This window comes from Gavia stellata, chromosome 33 (assembly GCF_030936135.1).
Source record: "Gavia stellata isolate bGavSte3 chromosome 33, bGavSte3.hap2, whole genome shotgun sequence".
Classification (NCBI taxonomy): domain Eukaryota; kingdom Metazoa; phylum Chordata; class Aves; order Gaviiformes; family Gaviidae; genus Gavia; species Gavia stellata.
In genome coordinates this window covers 42300-56921 of record NC_082626.1, presented here as the reverse complement: position 1 = coordinate 56921, position 14622 = coordinate 42300, and the positions used below count along the sequence as shown (strand labels likewise).

The 14622-nt window shown below is 47.7% G+C and overlaps 1 non-coding gene across 1 annotated transcript; it reads left to right on the top strand.

The window, feature by feature from the left end:
• The first annotated feature begins 14290 nt into the window (after positions 1 to 14290).
• Positions 14291 to 14364, top strand: TRNAR-UCU (transfer RNA arginine (anticodon UCU)). Its single transcript has one exon. It is a non-coding gene; the product is annotated as a tRNA-Arg (tRNA).
• The last annotated feature ends 258 nt before the right edge of the window (positions 14365 to 14622 follow it).

The following is a 14622-nucleotide window of genomic DNA, read 5'->3' as shown; positions in this document are numbered from 1 at the left end:
AAATGGTCACAGCAATTAGCACAGACAAGAAGGAGCTGCAGGGCCTAATGCACGGGGAGAGTGGCAGCCAGTCCTAGAAAAAATGAATAAAAGTATTTGGTGTGTTCAACCTCACAAACTACAGGGTATAACAGTGTCTGATTGCTTCCTAAAAAGAAGTTGGGATGGGAAACACCAGAGGAAGGTGCTTAAGCCAGAGGACTATGCTCCCAAATGTGGACATATTACAAAGCAGTCAGGGTTCATTTACACTGAAAACTGAATTCGCTTTTCTAGTATCAGAAGTAGGATGCTGTGAAGCAGTTTCTGGTGGGCATAGGAGATGTGGCTGATGTGAAGGCAAAGGCTGACAAGTTTATGAAATGAATTATTTGATGTGGAGTCTACAATGTGGGTGGGAGATGGGTATCCAAAGAGGAGCAGCCTCGTCTGAGCACCTGTTTCCAAAAGGGATGCTAACCTTGTACAGGGCAGCAAGGGATCAGTTTGGGTGTCTGAACATAAATGCACCACAGTAGGCACTGGGTTTCCCCCAAGTCCTCTGAGTAGTCTTATTTCCTGTTGGACATCTGATCTGGTGTTAGGACTTGCTCCCTTATGACAGCAGGCTCCAGCTGTGTTCCATGATCCAAATGTGCTCCTGTCCAGATGCTGAAGCTCCCAAAGTCCAGGCGTTGCATCCATGCCCTAAGAACTGTGTGATAATACTGCCTGTGTTTGCAGCCAGCCCCTGCTGCTCACGTGCTGTTCTGTGATTTCTCCTGACATTCTCCCTCTTCCTTTGTTTCTGTCTTTGTCTGAGCTTTTGTATGTGAATGTTTGAACTTGTTTATCTGTTTCAGCTGAAAAACTCCACAAGCTCCAGCAAAATGCTAATAAGAAGCATTAGCTGCAGCTAATTGAACTGCTTCTATGGTCCTCAATAATTACCTCCTGGTACAGCACCTACCCTGAGAAAGGCTGTCTAAGAAAGGCAGAATGGATGCCAGAGAGAATCAGATACAAGATCTGGGAAAAGCATTTAATTTTCTTATCCACAATTAAGAGGTTTTTGGATTGATTACCTCACTACACTAAATATTTGCTGTTGAGAGCAAACTAAGCTGGTGCTGGTGGGGACTGCAAAGGGTATGACAGGTGCTCAATTATTTACAGACTTGCTTGGCTAGCTGAGTGTGCGCCAGGAATGCAAAGAGAGCTGTCGCTGGGAATCTTATCGGAGACTTTTCATTGGGAGTAAAAAGCAAGCAGTGACAAGGGGGAATGTTCTCCTAAGTCAAAATGCTGAAACTTCCCCAGTGATAAATTGAGCTGTCACCAGGGCTTGATTATCACATCCAGAGTGTGCCTTCCTCCAATCTTTCCCCAAACTCCTTGAGTTTGCAATCAAGGAGCATATATTGGGTTGGCACAGACCTTTGAGGTCAGCAGGTGCAATTGCTTTCAGTGCCTTTAGAAATCACCATTAATAAATGCACTAGCTTTGTCCTAACCTAGCTTGTAGGTCTTTTACTGGTGCAGTGCTTAGTTGGGTTGGATGTACTGCACGCTCAGCATGTGTGGCTGACTTCTTGCTGAGCGGTCAACGCCTTGCTTGTCCTGATCTTTCATGGATCTCTAACTCGCAGAGATAGAGACAGCTTGTAACAATTAAAACCAGATTTATAAGCTGTACAAAGATGATGCAAATTGCCACAACATTTTTATGGGCATCGTCCAGGGGAACTGCAGTCACAAACCATACAATAGGCTTGCAAGCGAAGCAAGATTCATGTATTCTTCAAAATGGGAGAAGGAGAATTTGGCAGCAGTAGCTATTAATAAGCTATGAAATATGGGTTGCTGTTTAGGAAGCTCAAAATATCAATGAAAAGCTATACAGCCAAGCAGAGCCGGAAATATGAATGCTTTTATATAGATATAGATATATCTCAAGAAGATATAGATATAGATATATCTCAAGATATAGATATAGATATATCTCAAGATATAGATATAGATATATCTCAAGATATAGATATAGATATATCTCAAGATATAGATATAGATATATCTCAAGATATAGATATAGATATATCTCAAGATATAGATATATCTCAAGAAGAAAATGGATCCTTGCAGTGGCATTGCATATCTCATTGGTTGCAAATGTTAAAACTGTTGTTAAAGATCTAGAAAAATCTTAGACGGGTTGAAGTCATGTATTTAGGAAGAAGCAGGTCAATGTCCTCTTACATTCACAGCCAAACAGGAATCATATGAACCCCAGGCTGCAGTCTGGGAGGGCTGTGGGGAGGTAATTCCCCTTTCCACTGAACTGGGGCTGACAAGTAATGGTCCAGCCTGTTAAAAGCTGCTGATCAGGACAATGCCCTGTGAGGATTTGGACCTCTTCCTGTCTGTGCTTGTAGGTGCCTGATTGCACCGGCCCACAGCAGTACCAGCTGTGGAGTCAAGCCTGGACCTGGGACTGCTGCTGAGACCTCGTCAGCAAAGAGGTGAACTGCTTCATTCCTGTTACTTCATGCTGCTACAGATGTTGCTTATGTTTATTCATCCCATTATGGTGTTTCTATTTGTTCAATTGTAACATTAACTAGGCAAGATGCCAAAAAGCATGTGCTAATATTAAGCATGTAATTATAACAATGATATGATTGCAAGTTCAGCTTCACCTGCTGTTATGAGACGGTGCTAGTTTGTCTGATAAAGGGAACTATGTTGACATGCTGTACATTCAAGCTTATTTTAGGCCTTACTTACACTGTAAGTTACTGAAGGGATCTACATGCTTATATGTGTTTTCCACTAATGGGCTTTCATGCTGATCAGCTGGAGAGAACAGCAGCATGAGGCCATTGGTGCTGTTTGTGTTTGGAGTGCTGTGTTTTCTGCCTGTGGTGATTACTGTGGCTGGCTGTTTGTGTGTGTGTTTGTACATGTGCCTGTTGGCAATATATGCTCAATCTCACCCCTGGCACAACCTGGGGCATGGAACCTTGCCTCCGTTAGGCTACAGGATACAGCAAATCCTAACTCACACTCACATTTCCTTCAGATGCTTATGCTAGATTTGGGGAATACAAGGGATAGTGAAGAGCAAAGGATCACATGTGTGCATGTACTCCAAGGCCTTGGGAAATGAATGTTTCTTGTGGATAAACTCTGCTTGCCCCTGCAGGACTCTCTCTGGGCCAGTTTGCACTTACTCCCTGTGCATCTGAAGATCTTCTGTAAACTGCCCCAAAAAGAGTTTCAGAGATGCTGTCTGTCTGCAAAACCCCTACCTTACTGCAGTGTTAGACTGTGCAGGCAGGAAGCACCTTTACCTATGCTGAGCCATTTCTGGACTCCTTCAGCTGCCTGATCCAGCTTGCCCCTGGCTAAGGAGGTGAGCCTCATCCTTTTGGTCCTGAATCTACCAGGACATCCCCTCCAAAGTACCAGCTCCTGAGCCCAAAGCCTTGGTGAGTCCCCTTTCTTTAACACACACCATTTTGAACAGATCAGAGGGCACCTCTCCAACAAGGTTTGGGAACAATCCCTTCATTTTGATTGAAGGAATGGCTCAGTGAGGACCTTGGTCTGCAGACATGAAGACAGAAGTTGGTAGAACACTACTTTAGGTACTCATATCGTGCTTAGCTTAGATGAAAGGGCCAGGAGGTGCCAGCTGAGCTTGCTTTTTATCCCATCACAATGGCGGTGGCCTTGAAGGCACTAATAGGCCTTAATAACCCTGACCAGCCTCACCCCACACCATCTGCCCAGGAGTCCCATTTCATCTCAGCCAGGGGTGTCGAGTCCCTGCCTGAGCTACCTCCGAGTGCTGGTCTCTTGCTCAGCCTCCAGCTACCTGTCCCCAGGGTGTCCCAGCACTCTGAGGATACCCTGAACAGCTGATGGAGTAGTTAGATCTGATGTTGTCTTAGTGCTTGAGGTCCCAGGGCCAGGTAGGTTAGTTGGAGGACCAGCACCCTTCTACCTCTCCATTGCATGAAGAAACGGTCTTGCTGTAGGAAAACTTTGCAGTAACTGTCTCCATGGGTCTTGTGACAACTCTGTTTTATTTTCCTGAACTTCCTTCTGTTTGGCTTGCCCTGGACATTTTTTTCCTGCTCTACTACAGGTTCTCACACCTGCGGCTTTGCTGCGGAGGAGAAACATGGAGTAACAGTGGCACCAAGTGGGCATATATGGGAACAGAACAACTAAAGCACAGCATAAGGGTATGTTAGAGAGGGCATAAGTGTGATTAAGGCTCTCCAGAAAGCTCTTTATGGTCAGGGCATACCAAGATATGATCTAGTACTGGTGGAAGTCCGGTCCTGAATGGGAGGTTGGGTTGTGGACCCCCGAAGACTCTACTGCCAAAGTGGCTCAGGTGTACCAGGAAAGGTAAAGGGGATGTAAAAGAGCGGTTCAGCCTCTTCTGACACAGCATTGTCTACAGAGAGCCTTTCCACCAGCAGTGGAAAGGACAGAGCCCCAGTAAAATGGGGACCTGGCAGAGGGGACACCCAGCACCCACGCAGACTCTTGTGGCCTCTTGTCCACCCTTGAGTCCTGGCAGGGCATCAGCGGGCAGCACCCTCTGGTTCTGCACACCAGCCACAAGAGATTTTGGAGAACTGTGAGCACCCCCTTTCCAGTCTCTTTAGCCTCAGTACTTAAATACATCACCTTTCTCCCGAAGTTGGTGTCCTCCAGAGCAATTTCATTTGCCAGTTCTGGGATCCCAGCTTCCAAGTAGGGGTCTTTCTCCTCTCTGGATGAGAGGAGAAAGCAATCCTGCTGTTCCTGTTCAGCATCAGCAGCGTTAGGCTTATTTTAATGTCCTGAAGATCTTTGGGCCCACTGCTGTCCTGTAGCAATGAATTTCACAGGTGAAACCCACACAAAGAGTTTGAAGTGTTTTGCCACTATTACTGTTGTGTCTCCCTGTTGCTTTCTCCATTCTTAGAAATCTGCTGGCCACCTTCTGAGTCCTTTTTGGCAGAGGGATGACTGAAGATAGGTGCTCTGCTTGCATTCATGTTGCTCCCCAACAGTTTGCTTTCCTGGTACTTGGAAGTGGAGCTACTGGCATGTGGAGATAGTGGTCTCCTGGGACCTGGCCACAGTGCAATTGCGGACTTAAGAGACACATTCAGTTCACGTGGAGGGAGGAGGAATTTTTCATGCTGTCCCTGTTACTGCAACAGCCACACTCAAAGTGAGCCATCAGGCTTGGGAAGATGCTGAGCTGTGGATGCTCCTCAGGGAAAAGGCAGGTAGGCACCTCTCCCCAGGGTGGGATGAGCCACGTGGATTTGTCCTGGGTTTTGGTCCTCCCCTCCCCCTTGAGATGCATTTCCCAGCCTGGGGTCTAACCTTCTGTAGCATCATTAAGTAGCCTGTGTTGGTCTGGAGATCATCTAGCCCAACCCCACCCAAAGCAGGTGCTCCTTGCCTGGCTTTTAACTACTGTTGACTGGGAGGGTGCTGAGTCTGATGTGAGGAGGCACTGCTGCAGCTGCAGGTGGGTTGACTCAGTTGATAAAGAGCTTCTTCCATCCCACAGATGCTTTCTTTCCATACTCCTGTGAAAGTGCTGCTAGGAGCCACCTGTGGGCCCTTTCATGGCAGGATGGAGATACCTGTCTGTAGCAGGTGACGTGAGCCATTGGAAGACGGAGCCCAAGGGAAGTGAGGTGAGACTTTAGGATGGGAGGAATTGGGAATGGAAGGGAGAAGACAAGGCATTAGGACAGCTGGGTAGGACTGTGGAAGTCCTTGCTACGCTGAATGCTAAAAGTTCCCCTGAGTGACTGGGAACATTAAAGGAAGAAAACCCCCCCAAAAATGCTCCTGCTGTCTCAGAGGTCCCTAAAAACCAGTTGGAGAAATGGTACGCCATACTTGCTGGGATTATAGCCTTTTTTCAACAGTTGTTGGCGGCACTGAGACCCTGCGCTAAGTGTGCCTTGCTCTGACCCTGCGCACCAATCCTTACATTTGCCCCTATTGAAACAAACTCTTTTAAGTTTACTGGTACATAGAGTGACCCACCTAGGGGTCCATCCTCTCCACTACCCCCCACTCTCCAGCCTCCATGCCCTCTGCAAGCCTTATAAGTGGTTAGTCAGGTTTTACATTCAAATAACTGATAGAAAAATTAAATCCTAAAAGATTAAAATTAACCGCTGTGAAGTGTTGATAGAATTAAGTGCTAAATCAACTATCTTTTTATTTATAATTGCTCTTTGCTTAATTTTTACCCACTTTTCATGTGTTCTAGTATCTTGATATAAATGTTGTGCATTTCCAGATTAAAAGCCTTACTTGTAACAGACATGCAGCCTAGCAGGGTGTAATTCAGATTCCCCTCCCGTATCAGTGCCTCCCTGCGAGGAGCATGTGCATGCGAGTGGAGAGCTAAAGGAATGGGGCAGAGAGCAAGGCTGTTACAGGCAAGGATGAAATGCAGCTGACATGAGCAGGCTGTAAGAGAGAGAGTGAAAAATCTGGAGTTAATCACTTTTTAAAACAAACTCACAACCTGATAAAAATTATCCCCAGTTAGTTAGAGGAAATATAGTTAATTTGCATGTGAGAGGTGTGATATGGACAAGCTTGTGACTGAGAATCCTATTAAGTCTCCAGAAATATTTGCTTCATATAAGCTTTCCTCCTTGCTTTTCAGTGTCCCAGGAATTAGTGAAACTTGAATCCTCTTGATGTTCTTTTGGCCAGTTATTTATCTCTTGAATGCGATTGATCTGGATGTGCTGACAATAAGTTATTTGGCCTTAGGAGTATCTTTGACACCCTCTTTGCTTGTGCTGTGTGGAGGATAAAAAGCCCCGTTTCTTCACCTTCACCATCCTCTGGTGCAAGTGCATCATGCAGAGCAGAAATAGCTGCACCTTTCTCATTAATTTAAATTTTTTTTCTCATTTCTATTGGAAATAGAAGCTTTTTAATTTCCATGTAGGCCTCTAAAGTAAAGGAACTTTTCTGTGAGGAGGAGGAGGAGGAAGGGCAGATTTGGGAGAGCTGTAACACTAAGAGGAATAAGGGCTGTGAAGATGAGATGTGGCCACGTGGTCCTTTCTGCTTAGGTAGAGCTCAGCGATGCCCGGTGACAGCCATGAATTGGATCTGCAAAGGCAGTTTGGTCTGACTAAACCTCCTTAGAGACCCCCCCTTACCTTCCCTTTGTGCTAGATACCTCTTAATTTTTATTCTTTTACTCCTCAAGGAAAAAAAAGAGAATAATGCAAGAACCATAAATTAAAGCCAAACCAGCTCACGGCTGTAACAGAGGGTGTTGCTCATGCATTTTGCTTCTTGTTATGCCCCAGCGTTTATTCCACCTGTCTGTCGTGCATCTGCATGGCAAACCACCTCGGGCAGAGGCGGTCGCTGGTTTCGCTGAAAGCCGCAAAACAGCTCTGCCGCTTCCTTGGCGGCAGCGAGGGACCCCTCTCCTCCCGCCGCAGGCGCAGCCTCAGCCGCCGCGCCGGGGACGAGGACTTTCCACACTGTATTTTGCTTGTTCTGTCTTTGTTACTCGTCCCTCCCAGCGGAGGGAAAACCCCCCCAAATCCCAACACGCAGACCCCAGTGAACACAGAGCCCTCGCGAGGCCGCCTGCCTGCCGAGAGCCCGCAGCCGCGGGAAGCGGCGCGTCACACACGAGGCCTGCGGCGGTGCGGCCCCGCGTCCGCAGCCCCTCTCCTCCGTCCCCCCCTCCCCGCCGCGGAGAGCCCCCGCCGCCGCCCCCATTCCCATGGAAACTCCGGCCGCCCTGGGCGGAAAGGGCAGTCCGAGAGGGGACAAAGGCAGCGCGGGGAAGGGCGGGGGGGGGGAGTGCACGGGAAGGGGGAAGCGCCGGAAAAGAGGGAGGAATCCGAGGAGAAGAGGCACGGGCGAACCCAGCCGAGGAGCGGGCAGGCAGAGCTGGGGAAAGTTGGAGCGAGAGGGGAGAGGACGGGGGCCGGAGATGTGGGGACGACCGGAGCTACGGGTGCGAGGCGGGAGCCGCCGCAGCAAAGCACGGGGCTTTGTGCGTGGCCTGAGGTGCGGGAGGAGCGCCCAGAGAGCGCTCGCCCGACCGTGGCCTGCCCTGCCAGCGGGGAAGCCTTGGCCTTCTGGAGTGAGCGAGGCCTGCACCGATATGGCGGGAGACGCGTGGCTGGGGCTGATTCAGGAGGCACCTGCGCTGGCCGGAACAGTGTCCCGGGTGGGTGCGGAGGGGACACAGGCAGCAAGAAAATACCAAGTTGCTGGAAGGAAGAGAGAGCTGAAAGCAAGAGCTGGGAGCAGCAGAGGTGGTTGCAATTCCTGCGGAGGTGGCACAGAGGTGAATACGTCAGGCTGAGTGACAAGTGTAAGTGATAGACAGGATTTTGGTTACCAGACAACTCCTGTGAGGGGTTGGTGGTTTTTTTTTTTTTAAGATAAAAAAGACAAAACCTGAAGCATTGAGAATAGAAAGAGCCTGGGGGTTGAAGGAACTTGGCAGAGCTTGGGCAAGCGGCTGGCACGGCGCAGCCTGCTCTGGTGCTGGGAGATGCTGGGCAGGTGTCACCGCCATGCACTGCTCTGGCAGTGATCAGTTGCACATGGAGAAATCGCGCAGGTTGTGCCCATGCTGTCCCGACTCAGCCAGGTATCCATGGTAAATTGAGGCACCGTGCCTTCACCACGATACATGAAGCATAGCTCTGGGGGAGGATGGCAATTTGCAGCTAAATAAGGCATTTTAGGGGTAAAATACTAATTTTTTTTTTTTTTTTTTTAGTGAAAATAACATGATGCTTTGTTAGAATTAGGTGGATTGGCATTCCTTGGAAGAAAGGAGACATTCCAATCCCTTGACCCTAAAATCTGCCCTGATTATATGCATCGTGAATGGCTTTGTCCTGCTGGAGACATCAAACTCCATCCCACCTAGAAGTTTTTTGGATCTCATGATGCTAGCAGCATGTACAGATTGCTAATACCTGTTTTCTGTGAAGAATAAAGAATGAGGGACTGGTTTTGCCTTCTGGATGGTTCAAATCAAAGTATTGTTGCTATAGACTCTGGGGCAGAGATTTCTTAGAAACACCATTTTGCTGATGAAATTTGCATATGAAATTTGGTTATGTGTCTCTAATCATGCGTGCGTGGAAGGCGGCATTTGCTGATGGGTAACAGTGGTAGTGCACCTAACCTGCTTTCTAGCAGACTCCGAGTGTTTCTAAAGGTGTATTGTCATGGGCTCTGCTAGTTTAGATACCCCCGTGATGCGTCTGTTTTGCAGGCTGAGGAACGCTAGGGTCACAGCATCCTCCTTGCTTAAGCGTGTGCCTGAGTAGCGTGTTGTTGATACTGCGACTAATAGCACAATATTAAGTTTTGGAGAGTCCTTGTAGGATAGTGGAGGGGGAGGATTTTATCCTTGTTTTTTGTGGTAGAGGTTTCCAGGCCTGGGATCTGGAAGGTCCCATCTCCTCTGTTCTGAGGGCTGTAGTACCACCAACTGTGCAGTTGGGAGGAAGGGATTTTTTTGCCCAGTTCCTGACTTGATCTCCATCTGCTGATCTGGGGTAGCATCTCCAATGGCTGTTGAGCTCTGCACAGGCTGTCTGCTGTGTTGCAGGTGACTTCACTTCTGAGTACAGTGTTGGCTTCATTCCCAGTGCCCAAGTGAGTGCCAAAATTAGGTATTCCGCCGTTTTGTCAAGCCAATAGGGAAGGGGTGCCAACCAGATCTCATTGTCGTTAGTTGTCCTTAAAGAGCTGGTGGCGTGGATGACCGGGGGGCTTACGCACAGTCTCCGGCCCCTGCTAAGATGGCAGCAAAGCTGATCTTGGCCACCCCAGGTGCTGCCAGGCTGGAGCTCAGCCTTTCTGGGTGTGCCAGATAGAGGACGGTGTTTCCTCTGCACTGCCCTTTGCTGGGAACATGGTGTCTTCGACATCTGGCCTGGGGTGTCCCTCCCTCTTGCAGCCATTTCGAGGATCCCAGCTGAGGACATGTTTTCAACCTCTTGGGTAAATCCACCCATGCTGGACACCCTCGTTGTTCCAAGCATCCCCTGGCTGCTTGTCGCTGACTGCTTGCTTGAGATCCCCATCGGGGATATGCTGCTGTGGGTGGTGACATGGCAAGGGAGACCCAGGTAATTCTCCTAATTTCCAGCATCTGGTCTCGGCCAACTCGCTCTGCTCCATCTGAAAAACAGGCTAAAGGGGGAGGCTCTGGTCCACAACTTTTAAATCAGTGCTCTGTAGGCAAAGGGTGTTAGGTTTGGGGTTTCTACGAGGATCTTCCTTTTCTGTCACTGCCTTGGCATCTTTTAGTCTCTGTTTATGCTCTACTTTCTCTGTGTGGCATCAGTCTCTCATTCCTGCAATGATTTTCACAACGGCAATTACAAGTATAGGCCATAGGTATCTCTGCTTGGGCCCTCATATGGGCCAGCGTCAGTTTTAATTTTCTACTTTGTGAATGGGATCCAACCCGCTCCCCAGAAATGTCAACTCCTCTCTCTCTTCTCTTTACCCTGGGGGTTAGCACTTCAGCCTCCCAACAGGAGCTAGTCGTGCCCTCTTGCTTCATCTATCTTGTCTGGGACGCGAAAATAACTCCTGTGGGGATTAACTCCAGTAAAATGCAAATCAAACAGTTGTATATATCTTAGATACTAAGATGATAGCTGCTTTTTTAAAAGAGCATCTGCTGTAATTTAACTGTAAGCTTGTAGAAAATCAGGCACTTGCTGAGTTGTGCCCTTGCCCAGCAAGCTTCAATACAGCCACCAATGCCAGCCCATGGCAGTGAAGGCAAAAGCTTCTGAAACTAGCTCTCTGTCTTACAATGACGTGTTAATTATCAGAGGGAGCAAAATGCAGGAGTCACTGATGAACATCTTTTAGATGAGCCCAGTCTCAGTCCCGCAGACGAAGCAAGGCTCAGAAAGGCACTGGAGGGTTTGAAGATGCATGTGATGTGGTGGTCAAATCAAGTGCAAGGCACCTGGCTGCATTTTGGGTGCTTCTGACGTGGCTGGCAAAAGAAGAAAAAAGCAATAAAGAAGGGATTACAAACGTAGGGAAAAGGCAAGAATATATCTTGAAAATTGTAAGGATTTGTGGAAAACCCTTCTCCATTGTGGATACATGGGTCAGTGGGCTTCGTGGCCTGCAAGCGTGCAGCTTCTAAAGCTTTATTCTTAGCTTGGTGGGACTGGCTCTTTGCTGACTATTGGAGAAGGTTTTATTAGGTAATAGGGTAGTGGATACCACAAAACAGTCCCAGCTCTGACACAGGTTTTGAATTGCTGTTTATTTAGGTGTGCAAAGAGATTTTTGAATCTCTCAGCACTGGCAATGCTGCCCTAGAGCAACTTGACATGAGGTGGTATCTTACTGCTCAAGTAAGGCACACTTCAGCAGCCATCTTACTGCTTAAGTCTGGTCTTGCAAAAGGCCTTTCCCAGCTGTTTATAAGGTAGTAAATTATCTTGGTTCACCCTGGTCCGCTGTATCCTTGCTCATGGCTCATGTTCTTCCTGTCTGCAGCGAATGATTTGATGCTGGAAGGCAACTGGGGATGAGCTGGGGGCCAATTTGCGCCCTGCTTGGACCCCCTGCAAGCTTTTTCACTCTCATCACATTTCTACGTCCTGGGGACACTCACATTATAAACACCTCCCTCTCTGTTTCTAAAGAATATTGCTCTTGTCTCAAAACATGCTGCCCAGCTTACTGAATTTCATTGTCATCTCTTCCCACAGAAATGGGTGTATTGGCATCCCTCAGCACCGAAAATAACCTACCTGCATCTATACTGCTCACTCCAGTCTCTGCTTTCCAAGTATGTTACATGGAGATAACAGAGGGACAGTCATACTTTGGGGAAGGCTGGCCAAATTATTGAAGGTACAAAGATGCCTGGCAGGCGGATCGAGGATTTGAAAGTTGCACGTTGCTTTCTAGCATTCAGCAGGGAGCATTTGGCACGGTGTGGCCTGTGGCCGTGTCCCTGTGCCAGCACAGGCGTGCGCTGGGGTGAGGCTGGGGAGAAGGCAAGAGGGTTCTGGTGGCACGCCGAGCAGTGCTGCTGATCAGGGGGTGCTCTTGGGGGGTGCATCCTCTGGCCCATCCATTTCCCTGCAGAGGATGGTTCTCCCTATGCTTTCTCTGTCGGAAATGTGTCATTTTCACTAGGACCTGCTCAAACTCCTGGACCTTTCCTGTTTCTGGTGCAGTTAGGACTGATTGGAGCAGGCTTTCCTCCAGAAGTTGAATGCTGGTTGGCTGGTAAAAATTTGGGCATGCTTGCTGCTGGGCTACGTGTTACCCAAAGACGTATGAGAGCATAGGCAGTCAGAAGGGAAAGGCGGGTTGCAGAGCTGCAACAAGCCGCACTCCAGCTCCAGCTGGGAGGAATGGGGGTTCTTTCAAAACCCATCTGCCCTCTGACTCCCAGGATGTGGCTGCCCATAAAGCCACAGTCATTCTTCTGAGGTCTGTGCAATTTAATACTTTGTCTCCAGGTTTTCTGCTTGCTGACAAAACTGTTAATGACTTCAAAATAGGCACTGCTTTTGAGGTGCAGCCTCCCAAAATCATATTAAAAGAGTTGGTGTTGTCTTCTCCCGTGAGGAACACGCATAGCGCAGCCACAGGCTGTGTGAGATTTTTTTTTTCTTCCTTTCTGTCCTATATTGGTGCTTTATAACTTTGTCTATGATTTATTATATGACATATTTTAAGTGCAGCCTTTGTTCACCCTGTAGATAGGTGTTTTCTAGACTTTGAGTTTCTTCAAGGTGCTGGTGGGGTTACAGCGCTACGCTGGCACTACATTTGGTTCAGAGTAATTTATTTCAAGGATTATCTATTTACTGGGTATCTCTTGCAGCAGGAAGTTAAACCCCTGCTTTCTTTCCCGCCACTTCTAGCTGGATTTTACTTGTTAAGACAATTGTAAACCTTTCCAAAGCCCCAGAGCATCAGTAAAAGGAAAACAAATTCTTTGGTTTTGCATTAGATGTGCTGAGGTTGTTAGTGCTGTGCCTCTTCTCATCAGCACCATGTGACTTCACAGCCCAATTTGTGTAAAAGCCAAGGAGGGAGGCAAGGATGCTTAGCACAGAATTACCAAGGGAATTTATTCTTTTGTATTTTAGCTATGTGCATAGCAGTGCCCCAGCCTAGTGCATGGAGGATCAGTATGTGTTTGTCCTGTGGAGGTGCTACACACGTATGGCCAGTGGTGTGATGATCTTCATTGGTCTAAACTGATGTCCTATACAGGTGGTGGTGGGGTTTATCCTAGATTCTGGTCGGTTGAGGTTCTGGCTGTGGTTATAAGCCTGGTTCCCTTAAAGGGTAAATCTTCTGTTGTTTTATCATTGGTATGGGGTGTTCTTAGCCGGTAAGAGCTGGCTTGGATTGGGTCTTCAGGTCGTGTTGACCCTGAAGTAAAAGCTCGTAGTCTCAGGTAGTAGTCATTCTTCTAAGCAAGTTGTATTGCAGTTAGCGTCTCTCCTTTCACGTTTGTCCCTAATTAAGAGCGTGTTTGGGAGTAAACAATACTCTAAAATTGATGCAGTTTAGAAATGCAAAATGTGTTTGTTCACAGCCAGGAATCATGTCACAGAGTTTGATCAATTGTACAATAGTTCAGCGGATGTAAAAGGATATTTCCTGTTGTTTTAATGTGACCTTATTTTTTTCCAATGGAAGAAGCACATAGAGAAACATTAAACCCTTGATTGACAGCTTGCCTAAAATAAAAACGACAGCTGCTTTTTCTTTTATTTTTCTGCTCAAACCACAGGTTTCTGCATTTTTCATCATGACAAAAAGAGCGTTCTTCATTGTCAGTGTTCAGTGTTGTAAGCTAAATTCTCTTTCATCTTTGTCTCTCTTGGCTTCTGCAATGAGGATGCTGTGATGATGCTGAGGGAGATGCAGCAATTAACTCTACTCCAGGATTTAGCTCTGCCCTCAGTCGAGCTAGAGATGCTGCAGAAAGGTTGCCAGAGACGCAGATACAAGCCTGCATCCAGGTTTTTGCTGCGTCCCTGCTGCTGAGTGAGATATAAATCATACCCAGAATTATTGCCTGTCCCTGTGGAAGAAGGGGATGCCTAGAGATGTTGATTTGCAAGGGAGATCGATGCGGGCACCAGGTTTTCATGCTGCCTCAGCACCATGCTGTGAGAGTGGGGTGTTGAGACCCCTCCAGCGATGCGGAAGGTATGGGATTTTTCAGTTCTGGTGCCGATGCTGTACTCATGGTGAGGTCTCTGTGGCGCAATGGACGAGCGCGCTGGACTTCTAATCCAGAGGTTCCGGGTTCGAGTCCCGGCAGAGATGATCTCCAGGCAAGTGTCCCTTTTCTTTTAATGCACGTTGCTTTATAGGTCCCAATCCGTTACATTTATAACACCCCTGAGGGCTTCAGATGGGAAGATAATGAATTTTCACCCTCTCTACAGCTGATGCACGTAACAGTCATGTGCTCCGCTTCTAAGGCATCTCTCTTTCATCATATTCCCCTTTCCTCATTCCTTTTGGTATGTCCTGAATAGCTAGGTGTTTTAAACCCACTTGTTCCCCCAGTACTGCTCATAG